The sequence below is a fragment of the Coturnix japonica genome, chromosome 12 (assembly GCF_001577835.2).
Source record: "Coturnix japonica isolate 7356 chromosome 12, Coturnix japonica 2.1, whole genome shotgun sequence".
Lineage (NCBI taxonomy): Eukaryota > Metazoa > Chordata > Aves > Galliformes > Phasianidae > Coturnix > Coturnix japonica.
Genome location: NC_029527.1, coordinates 11,401,734 through 11,413,982, shown reverse-complemented (window position 1 = coordinate 11,413,982; position 12,249 = coordinate 11,401,734). Strand labels below are relative to the sequence as shown.

Sequence of the window (12,249 nt, the reverse complement as noted above, 5' to 3'; positions counted from 1 at the left end):
ATGTGAATGTCATTTGTTCAGGTAGGAAAAGGTGACGTTTGCCTGCTGGGAGCAGTGGTTTTTTCCTTCAAGGCCTGACAGATTCTCCAAGTTGGCTTCGTGCTATTTGGTGCCCTTCTGCTCCTTTTCTCCTGTTCCTGGGTGCCCATTCTTTAGCTTCAGTCCCTTCACTGTGTCACATTCTCTCACTGTTAAGCAGCAAGCTTTCAAAGGCAGATCCTCAAAACAGTCCCTGAAATGACACTGCAGTTTTCCTTTCTCCCAAGTGATTTATACATCCAGTTTTCTCCATAGAAAATGCCATTCATTATCTAAAATTATTAGTCCTTTTTTAGATACCTCACCATAATAGACATCTTACAGGGTCTGCACAAATAACCCCCCGCTACTGTGTCCTATCTGAAAGCTACTGGTGATCTTCCTTGTTCATTCGATCTGAAAAGACTTATTGCTGGTGATACTGGTGGGGTGATTTGAGGTTAATTCATTGTGGTATTTCATGAGAATCTCCACTTTGGTTAAAGGAGACAAAAGAAGTAAATATTTAGTGCACTAAAACGTTTCCAGAACGCAAGTTGAACATGCAGAGCTGCAGGGCTAGAATTCGGAAGACAAGTTAAGACTCTGCAGTCTTTAAAATGTTAGAGTTATTATTTTTAGATGTCGTGATGTTTTTAATGAATTCTTGAATTTTTAGGGCCTGGAGCAGTTTAGTTCAGGAGAATTATAGTTATAAGCTGCAGTGCATCTTTTGGAATCTTCCCTGGTTTTACTGAGTGGAAAAGGAATGCACGAGAAAATTACATATGTATGTACATATATTTTCTGTGTCGCATCTATATACATACATTTGCTGTGTCTGTTTTGCTATTTGGAGAGTTTGTGCAGGTTGATTCTTTACTACAAGAGGAAAAGAAGTTTAGGAGGAATGAAACAAATATAGATTGGATTTTACTGGTGCAACAGTCATGATATCTGGATCATGTAGTAATTGCTACTTAGCAATTTCCTCTTCCACGGTTATTAAGAATCTATGAAAGTTGAAAGATGATGAGCCTGAGATGATAGTTGGTTTATGCAGAGTCTAATGAGACTTATTTTCTTGATAAATAGAATATTTATTGAGAATAGGAAAGCTAATTGATGAATGTTTATAAATTAATCTTATATTCTTTCTGTCATAGGATTTTCACCAAAAACTTGCAGCAAAAGCAATATCAAGGTTACGTATGATACTTTATTCTGTTTCTCCAGCTGTACCTGAGGTTCCCCATATAAGTTTCAGGGGATGCATTTTCAGTAGTAATTTCAGTCACCACTGATATGGCCACAGTGGGAGCTGTGCACGTGAAGCCTGAACCCACTTTGTCAATGTGGATAATGGAATGCTGTCACGTTAGATATCTTGGCCAGCTCAGATGACATATGCTGTAATAATTACTTGACTGCAAGTAAAATAATACAGAGATATATATTGATGTTTCAATTACCTCTTAAATTGCATTTGCTGAGATCCCTGGGCCTGACTTGGGCATTAAAGTATGGATTGTATTTGATTCTGAGAACACATCATTTTTTTTCTGCTCAACCTGTATGAGAGCTTCTATTTCCATCCTTGTGACTAAAGAACAACAAAATATTTACATAGCAAATTAATGCTCATTTCTTATAGAGAAAGGATTGCTCCAAGGAACCTACATTAGGATGTTTTTCTCTGCTCCCCTCTTCTGCAGTCTCAGTCATAAATAAGTAGCTGAGTACTCATGGGACAGCATGAGGGCTTCTCACAAGCAATTGTTTTTACAGCTCTTTTATGGCCACAGTGTTGAGGAACTAATGGTTTGAAACGGAATCAGTGGGGGTTGTAAATTTGTCTCTTAATGTGGGTTTTTTTTTCCTCCCAGGAAATCAGGTGATGGTAGAATGGAGATTCCTGAAGGAGCTTCTTTTGAAGGCAAAGGTGACCTCTTTTCAGCAGCACATTAGTTGGTATGGTGTGAACAGCTGCCATGACTGCAAGGTGAATTCCTTTATTAAAGCAGGAAGGATCCATACATATCACCGGTGTTGGATGCTGCAGTGCTGTGTCTCTGCTGGGAGTGGGGATGCAGGAGAACAGAGTGGTAACACCTCTACAGAATGACTGGAGGAGTGAACTCAGTTCTGGTTTCCACGTCTTGGAGAGGATGCTGCAGAACTGGAAAGGGTGCCAGGAAGAGCCATATGAGCACAGGAAAACGTACCTTATGGTTTGGGATTCATAGAGTTCAATCTGTTTAACTTATCAGAAAGAGATTGCAGGTTAAAATGAATCACAGGGTTTACATACTTCCGTGTAAAATAAATACTGGGTAAAAGGGTACTGTGTGATTCCCACAGAGGGTGGTTGTGTAAATACTGCTATTGTGATGGTTAACCAACTCATGGAATTAACCCTGTGAGGCTGAGGCTGGAAGCACAGGTGTTGTTCCTGTGATTTGTCTTCCACACTCCTCTCTCCAATGCATGGCTGGTTAAAGGACATCCTTCACCTGAAGGTCCAACAGGACTTTTAATCAGAATACTGCACTCCAGAATAGCTTCTCATTTATGCTTCCTGCTTCCCTTTATTTTTTAAAACTTTTCATACTAAAAGAGAAGGCAAAAAGGGCAGAGAGGAACATGGAAATGAGTTATACTACTCATTTCCTAGTTTTGTTTAAAATAATAATAATAATAATTGGAAAGCTTTCAAGATCCTTGAAGTCCTAATGGTGAAAATACCACCTTTTACAATCAGACCAGCAATTGGGCTTGGGGGAGAAGTCCTGCACACCCTCCAGCCAGTTCTCATAGCCATGTGAAAGGATTCTGTTATCTTTCTTAAGCTAATTTTAATCTATTGTATTTGCCAGTATATATACTAATATAATAAGGATGGAATATTACCTCCTTCCTGAAGGAGGAAGTGGAGCAAGTTTGGGTGACATGACAAAGGAGCCTGTGGGTAGCAAATCATTGCTTGTTTCCTCTTCCAGAGCACCCAGGCTACAACAGTTGGATGGAGGGGAGAGAAGGGATCCTTGAAACAGCCCTCCATTCTGCAGGCAGAGGAATGGATGGGGCAGGGAGAGCAGACAGACCCCACGGCTGGGGTTCCCCTTCAGCCACACGGGAGCAGTGCTGTGTGTGCACATCATGGCATCAGGAGACACACCATCAGCTGCAGTTTGGTGATTGTTCTAGGTCCATTGCCCCTCAAGATCTTCAAGAAAAGACCTTATTTATGCTTTGACATTTTCTTTGCTGGAGGATTGTTCTTAAAACGCTGTGGTTTGTGGATAAAATATTGTTTGTGTATAAAATACCATCGAAGTTCAGTTGGGTCCTGAGCTGACCTTGCCTAGCACTCCAATCTTTCAGCTTTCATTTGATTTGCCTCCAAGTGTAAAGCACACTGCTCCTCCTCCATGCACTACAGAAAGCTTGCTCCCCAGTACATGCCTAATTTGTAGCTAATATTCGCATTGTGGCTACTTTAATAAGAGTACAGATTTTTTTTCTAAATGAGATGCATATGTGACTCCTAAACTGGCATTTTTTGTCTCAGCTTAAACTTTTCTCTTCAAGATGCCACATCATACTTCATTTCCCATACTCTTGATTTCATTCCTAGCCTTTGTCAAAATAATGCCAAAAAGGCAACTAGGACCTACCCTGCAGAGAAGGAGCAGAAGCCATCTACTTCCACTGCTCTATTGGCTTTCTACTTTTGGGGTAATACTTTCAGGCTGGGGAAGAATACTATCTAAATGATGCTTTTTTTCTAAGGATGGGAGTCCTGGCAATTTTCTCCCTTGCTTTTCTCCTAGAAAGCATCTCTTGCATGGGATGCAGAGCTATGAGGTGGTATCGACTCCTTCCAGGGCAGGCTGGAAGCTCAGAAGATGACTGTTGCATTCTTGCAAAGCCGCAGACACTGAGTACAATAAGGCTGAGCCCAAATCCTGGTGGGGAACAAAGTTATAACTCAACCAGCTGGAGCTGAGAAAGGCCACTGGCTCTGCTCCAGAAAGCCTGGCATGTTCTGATGTTTGTGGAATATCCTCTTGGTGCTTACCAGGACAGACTGCTGGGACGAGAGCAAGCTTATGATGCTGAGGGATCTCCTGGGTTCAGCTGGAGCAGAAATACCTCATGGTTTCTCTACATCTGGGGGGAATTAGTAAGTCCTGGAACACATGAAGATTAATAATAAGAATAAAAAGCTTTCCTTCCACCCCCCGTCACCTCCTCCCACTGACACGATTTAAAGATTTAAAATCAGTCTGTACCGCAGCCAGAGATTGGAGTTATGATTGTAATGTTTCCATTTAGAACAAGGAAATTGAAGTAGGGCAATTAATCAATAACAATATGGGAAAGTACAGACTGAGACAGTCGCTTGAAGCTCGCATGCTTAGCTAACTGAGGGGAATTTTAGGAACTTCTGTCTCTTGCTGCCCTGTACGTTTTATATTACCAACTTCCAAGTGCCAAGAGAAGCAGTGCTTTGTGTTCCTGCTGCTTCACCCAAACCCATTCATTTGCAGGGAGCGGATACTTAATTATGAATAATCCCAAAGTGTTTCCCTGTCTGTTGTACAAACTGCACTCAGGCCTGTTTCATGCAGCCATGAAATGCCATCATCCCTCAGGTGAAACAAAGCAACTCTTCAGCAGCACAAAGCAAGGCTGCACAGCAATTTAGGAAAGGAAGTGAAGAATAATGGATTCATTTGAAACTGCAGGGGGATTTTAACTATGCAGAATGCAATTACCAGAACTGGAGTTTATCCAGGACACTGGGGTTAAGACCCCATCTATTATAAAAGATGCCATGGAATTGCCAGCATCCTTCCCTTCATTTCCTATGTGCTGCTCATTGGTGATCCTGAGTGCACTCTGGAAGAGGCCAGTCCTGTTTAGATTGTGAAAAATGATGGGACCTCGGGGTAAGGTGCAGAGGAAAAGGCAATATTTATCTCAGACCCGAGCTTTCCTTTAACATGCTATACAAAAGCCTTTGTATTAGAGAGGGAAAGGAATGGCTTGAGTATGTGACTGCCCAGAACCATGGAATCAGGGCAGGTCCTGGTCTGTGGTGTAAGTGATGGGCTGCTGAGTAAACAGCATGGATTTACAGCCTCCGTTTTTCCATCAGAACCTTAATCTGGGAATGGACCTGTATCCAGATCAAGTTGATGAAAGACCGTGAATCCATTCAAACAACCAAATCCTTCTTAATCTAGAACAGAAATTCCACATCTTGGTGGAGGCAGTAAATGAAGGATGGTATCTCCAGCTTGCTGGTTAGCAGAGAAGAACAGTGTCACAGCCCCAAAAGTGCAAATAATTGTCTGCATAACGTCTGTTTGGACCTGTTCCCCAGCTGTCTGGGCCCTGGAGGGTTTCTTGACCCCTCAAACTCACCAGGTCCTCTGCTACCTCTCCCTTGTACACACGGGCCTTCCCTTGTTTAGTAACTCCAATTGACAAATAATCAATAAGCCATTTCTCCTGCGGCATTTACACCCTAGTGGAAACAGAGAGAAAAGGCAGATATACTACAGGCTGAATTTTAAAGGGGAGGCTGGATTTTAAAGGAGACAAGAGGGAAGTGAAGCAGCACAGCTGAATGTGGTGTCCATACACGGGAGCCATGAGTGGGGCAGGTAAGCAGTAATGTATGGTGTATGAGAGGCAATTTGTGTTCAGATGTGTATATTCTTAAGTGCCATGAAAATAAATGTTGGATGTCAGTGCTCAGCGTACCTACTTCTGGGCATCTGGATGATTAAATTGAGATTTAATAAGTCCTATGACCTTTTGCCTATAGATTCAGGTATTAGATATGCTCAGTGCTAGAAGTGCTTGCCCCTCTTGTCTTCTTTCTATTTAGAGAGTATTTAAGTCTTTAAATTTATGTCATTAGCTGCCTGTAATTATTGCATATTTAAGTCTGGTGAGAACAGACATATTAATAAAAGAAGGAAGCATCACAGTGAATGTGAATAACATGGACTGCTTGCCCACTCACAGGTGTTGGATGAAAAGTTGCCATTTACTACTGAAACCCCAATAAATAATGCTTCAGTCTCGTAACTGCAAATCTTCCTAATAGAATCTGGCTACTTCATGCCCTGTGCTATAAATCAGTGCCCCTGACAAGTGGGCTTTGAATTCCTGGACAAAAATAATTATTGAGATTAAATCAAAAGCATCATGATGCATGTGAAGGCAGTGTTAGCCAGGATGAACAAAACTGCTCAAAAGTGGCTTATAAATCTAGGAGATGGCTGAGGCTGAACTGAAGAAATGTGACTGGGATGGATTTTCAGGTTTTATTGTGCACAAGTATTGTACATGGTTGAGTCTTCCTGATCCTGCAAGACAGAAGACATGGCTTCCACAATGAATTCCAACAGGTGATAACACTGGACACAGTGATCATGCCCATACCTCTTCTGCAGTGGCATTAAGTGGCACAGAGTGATTTACACCAGCAGAAATACAAAGAGCACAGATAGCAAAAGGTTACCCAGGGAGATCAAACACCATTTGTAGCTTTACTAAGAGGAGGGACAAGCAAAACCTGGAGAAATAAACTCTGCTGGAATAGAGATTTAGTCCATTTTGAGAACTGCACGTATTTCCAAGCATATTGGATCTGACAGTGTCTGTGATAGCTACTGTGTTGTGTATCAGCCCAGCCATTGAGCCTTTACCCAGTTTTTCTCCTGTACTCAGTGACCATTCATGGAATATCCCTCACAGACACTGGCTGAGCCAAAAACTGTGTGCTATGCAGCAAAGAGCAATGCTAAGAAATACAAGAATATGTGCTTTCTAGCTTCAACAGGTAAACTAAGTACGCATCGGAGATGGTCTATTTACTTAATGTGAAATAATGCTCTGCTTCAGATTCATCCTTAATATCATCTCTTAAACTACTCTAATGTATTTTTCACACGTAACGTTCCTGTCTGGAATAGTTCTCAGCTTATTTTCTTCAGTTCTTCTCTAGGGGAGCAAAGATTTGCATAACATTATGTCAGAAGCCCACTGAGGATATATTACATGGAAATTTTGTAAAAACAGGTTCATTCTCAGGTTGTGAAGAGGAACTGGGCTCACAGCATGGCTTTGTAAAGCCACCAAAGGCCAGACAACACCCAGAGGTCCTGCTTGCTGCCAATGGTGCCCAGCCACCAATGGGAAGGCACTGAAGTGTTAATAGATCTGTCACTGCAGGACATAGAGCAGATGCTGCTGGGGCAATTCAGGAAGAGTGGTTGCAGAAAAGCAATTGCGATTCATAAGCTCGTGGAAGGGGCAGGGCTGGTGCTAAGCGCCCAGCATGGCAGAGCCATACATGACACAGCAGCTGTAAACACAAACCTTATGGAGCATGCCTTGTTATCCTCAACTCCCACCTCTCTGCACGGATAGAAATTTATATCTGGGAAAGTTTTTCACTTTTGAATAGTGAGCAATATGCATTTTTCTTGGAATTCTACCTTTCAGCAGATGCACAATAACTTTAACTTTTTTAACAGCCTTCATCACGCTGAGAACATTGATAGTAACAGCTATATTTTATTATTTTTATAGCAGGTTGTAAGGGAAATGAGTTTTACTTGCTGTGTCAAATGAAGGTCACCCTGACCACTGCTTGTTCCAGGGAAACTTTAGCGGAACTGCTGCTGTAGCTCAACTTTGTGTAGTATCATTAATGAGCAAGGGGGAAAACAGCCTTAAGAATCCAGAGTACAAAAATATCTGCAAAATCCAAATAAGAAATCAATAGCACACCATGAAAAATGGCATAGGAAGTAAAATAGCTCATCTGCTGGCTCATTTAGAAATACTTTGCCCTGACCTGAAGCTTCAGCTAAGGGAAATACAGGTTTTGTGTTCATTGTTCTAATGAGCTCCAGCCTCACTGAAGAACACCCAGCTCCCCTACTTCTGTTTCTTGTTCTCTCTGTGCCCTGCCTTGTTCAGCCTGGGCTGCTCCAGAGGCCAATGTCATGGCACAAGTGTGATATTTGTGGTCAGAAAGCATTTTGCTTCTACAAGTGTGGTGCAAGCACCTTCTAAAGCAGCTCCAGCAAGTGGAGCTCAGCTGGTGTGGATTCTCACATTAACACTCATGAAAGATTTTAGGGTAGTTTCTCTTCTCCTTGTACATGCAAACTTACAAGCCAAAACTTTGTGGTTTGTGCCTTAGTTTGTTATGAAACTGTGCATATTTGCAGCATGAGTCAGAGCTGGTCCCCCAGCTGAAGATAAGCTTTCTGCATTGACTTCTCTTCCAATCCCACCAGCTGGGCATGGTGCTGATAAAACATCCTCAGCTACAGGAGGTTCTCATGAGTGCCCAATGGCCACAGGTGTTCTCCAGCCTGCTAAGCAGGTTTTAAATGGGAGGAAAAGCTGTGTTTTCCCAATGGGAGGAAGCTGATCCATGGAAGAGGAGTGTCCAAGACTGAGAGCACCATCTTCTCATCCCAGTGGTGAGTGAAGCCTGCTGGCTGTGCTAGACCAGGTTGAACTGTGTGAAGCCTGGGTCAGGATTAAATCAGGGGAGTTTGTGGCTGCTGCTTTGAGGTTCCATTCCAAATACTCTTTTCTTCTGTGTTATGGAGTATGGCTTTGCTCATTCTGTTGCTATCATTTTTGTCATAGACTGTTGAATCATAGCCAGCAGGGGGGCATGGGGGAAGAAGCGACACAGTAGGTGTGTGAGAGCAGAAATTGTCCTTGAAGTATGTTGGGGTGGAATAGAAACGATTACCAGAGGATAGCAATTGTCTCTTTACTGGTTTTCCCCATCCAGAACTGGTCTTAAGAATCTTCCTGCTTTTTCCAAAAACAAAGGACTTCTCATATCTAAAGCACTTCAGAGTAATTTCATCTCCTGTTTAACTCCTGGCTAATAATTTCATCTTTCATTTCCTCCTATTGTTCCCTCTGGCATGTATCCCATCTATTATAAGCCCCAGATATCATAAAGTAATTTTTTCAGATTTAGTGAGAGGGAAATAAGAGTCAGATGGTTTGAAGTAAGATTTTTATAGCAGCACAAGTTCTGGAAGCATTGTACAGAGACTTGTATTAAAGAAATAGCTCCATGGGAGGAAACAGGAGTGAGGAGACAAAGCAGTCCTAGCTCTCTAAGAGCTGTATTACTGCCAAGGCAAGAGTAATTGCTCCTATTTAGGAATCTAGTGCAAAATGGTGCTTTGCAGGCATGAAGGAGGGAGATGAGATTTTCACAGGCACAAAGTAGCCGCTGGATTATTGCTTGTGGCAGCTGGGCTTTTCTGAAAATCTCCATCAGACTGCTGTATTGAGGAAGTTGGCTGTGATACAACGTGTTTACAATGTTAATCTCTGTAAATATGGTTCTTGCCACATTGTATGCACAATGGCAGCAACTGCAGATTCATGCTAGCTGGACATGAGTGTGTATTTTTCAAAGGGGGCTGGGCTCCGGTGCACGATATCTCAAGGTGTTGTCCTGCTTCCACATCTTCTCCCATTTCTGCAAGTAACACAGCTCTGGGAACTTATGTTTCTTATACCTTATGATGATGGATCGGAATCTCCAGACTACCAGCTCAGTCTGGAATTAGTGAGCTTGTCTCAGAGAGTTACGTATGCAGCTCTGCTAATGGACCCCTCTGGATGTGTTTCTTTTCCCTCTTATCCATATCAGCGTTTGCCTAACCAGGATGAATGTGTTGGCTATTTAGACAGGAGAAGATGATGGGACTTCCTGGAGGACACATCAAACTGGTCCCACTGGCACAGCTACAGAGAAAGTGGGCGGAGGATCAAAAACTGGGTTTTATTTGCATTGTGTTCCTCATTCTGTTCAGAAACTAAACATTTAGCATGCAGGAGATGGGACCATCTGTTGGTTCCATATACTGAGAGTGCTAAACTGTAAGAAATCTTCTACGTGTTGGAATTAATTTCAATCCCAGTCACTGGTTTCTTTTCCTTGCCCTGAAATGTACAGGATGCCTTATGGCCTGTTATGCAAATAGTTGGCTATAGTCTGATTCATGGAACTTAATTAGAGCATTTCATAAATCACAGCTTTCCTCACCCACCTCAGGGCCCTGAGCAGGAAGGAGGGCTGACACTTTGCAGTCATCTCCTGCCTTGTGGGTTTGAACACTGCATGAGCAGCTCTGACAGTCCCAGGGAGCCTGAAGTTGTTCATGAGGATATCTTTCACAGATCACCTTGTTTCCTGTGCCAAATCAGCACTGACAGGAACCAAAGGTTTGCTTTTTCTGAGGATTTTTCTTTTAATGGATAGACTGCAGGAGTGATGTTGGGGGGTCAGAGAGGAAAAACTCCCTTTTAGAAAAGGAGTTATAGCCAAACAGCAAAGGGCAACTGCTGTATCAAGTCAGCCAGCAGTCCAATTTCATTTGAATGTGGGATACCAGCAGTAGAGGTGATGATGTCCAAAACGATCAGTCCTCAAAATGTTGCTCAGTGAGTGCTCATTTCTCTTTGAAATGTTATGTATGAGTTATAGTCTTGGTAGCATCTCTGGTTATGCTTGCTTTAGACCAGCGGTGTGATTCTCTTTCTCTTGTATCTCTTTGAGATACAAGAAGTCTTCTTGTGGCAATGTGATGACTTGCACAGCGATAGGTCCCAGCATCAATGAGCTTTGTGCTGCTGAAGACCGTATCTCCAGTAGCTTTCTAGGGCTTTTGCTATCCATTCTGTTAAGGTGTAATCCTGCATCTCTCAGCATTTCTGGTGACTTCAGTGTGTTTCAGAAGCTGTGAGGAGGTAGGTCTGGCCCAACAAGTGTTAGACTTAAAACCTCACTGTTCTGGATTAGTTGCTGCTTGCCTGTAACTGTGTTTTGGATTTAATGAACAGTTATGATGATAACCAGGATCTCACTCTTTATGGAACAGCAGCACTTCATAAATAGTGAATTGTGCTCTTTCTACATCCGTGCTGGTTTCCTACAAATCTGGAAATGAAATTATGTGACTGCTGTCTTAGAACTGTAGCTACTGAACAGCTATTGCCAGCAGATTCATCTAATATACATAAATAAGGAAAGGAATTCCATATGGTCTGGGGAAAAAATAAATACCACACGAATGTGGCATGGCATTTCTTGAAGAGGAGGAAAGAGTGTGTTTATTGTTCTTTTCTTGCAATATGAAATACTGCAATATTGCAGTAAAAGCCCTACTGTCTTTAGTTTCAAATGGGATCCCTGACCTCTCAGGGCTTCTTTTACCGGCAGCTCTGTTGTGCACTGATGACTGAAGTTCCCTGTGAATCTTTGATGTGATACCTGCAGGAGCCTATTATGAAGGACACCTTTGAAAGGAGAAAATGGATATGTTCTCTGTACTGGGACTGCAACAAGTCCAAACAGAGCCAATATCTTGGTACCATGTGTCTAATGGTGATAGTATCACAGAGCACTGTGTCACAGAGGACTTATAAAATCCACTGCTTTGGGTTGTGAGTTTTGTTTGTTTTTTTTTTTTTTGTCCCCTTCATTTCTTTGGAAGGACAGCTGAAAATGAGAAAATAGATAGCAAATAGAAGTTATTGGAGCATGGCTGAAGTGTAAAAGCTTGAGTTTGTTGTTAAGATGTAAGGAGTAGTCAGGGGTTCTTAGAGGTATAAGACATGTTTTCTACTACTTTTCTTAGCCAGATGTAAGAGTAGATGATCTTACATAAGCCCAAAAGTATGTTGATACAGCTCATGAATAAGATACGGAGTTTGGGACCAATTCCTATCATGTAACCTGGTATAACCTGGTAGCGGTGACATAACTTTGCTGTAGGATTTGCATTGGCTTGATGTGGTGAGTTAGTTTGAGCTGTAAAGCTCTAGAAATGACAAGAGCACAATGTTTCCTGAAAGCACTGAGATGCAGGGAGATTAAAGGAAGTCAAGAGAACAGAAACCTTTCCGGAGAAGGTAGAAAAGGAGACTTATAGAGGGTAACAACATGAAGGAAAAGGAAGGAGGAAACAAGATCTGCAGAGGAAACTTTCAGCATGGGATGATCTTTGTTGGAGACTTTATATCTTTTAATGTTTTTGTTCTGTTTTTTCATTGCTCAGTGGAAAGTATTCAGGAGAGTTGTGAAAAACTAGCTGAACATTTTTATAAAGAAGGAGAATTGGCTGTTTTACTGTAATTTGAGGAAGGGATGTCTGC

General features: G+C 42.0%; 1 long non-coding RNA gene across 1 annotated transcript in view; it reads left to right on the top strand.

The window, feature by feature from the left end:
• Nucleotides 1-8,332: 8,332 nt before the first annotated feature.
• The window catches only part of LOC107319935, an 80,405-nt gene continuing 76,488 nt past the window's right edge, over nt 8,333-12,249 (top strand). Inside the window, exon 1 of the long non-coding RNA XR_001558016.2 lies at nt 8,333-8,537. This is a non-coding gene — a long non-coding RNA (uncharacterized LOC107319935). The remainder of the gene's footprint in view (nt 8,538-12,249) is intronic.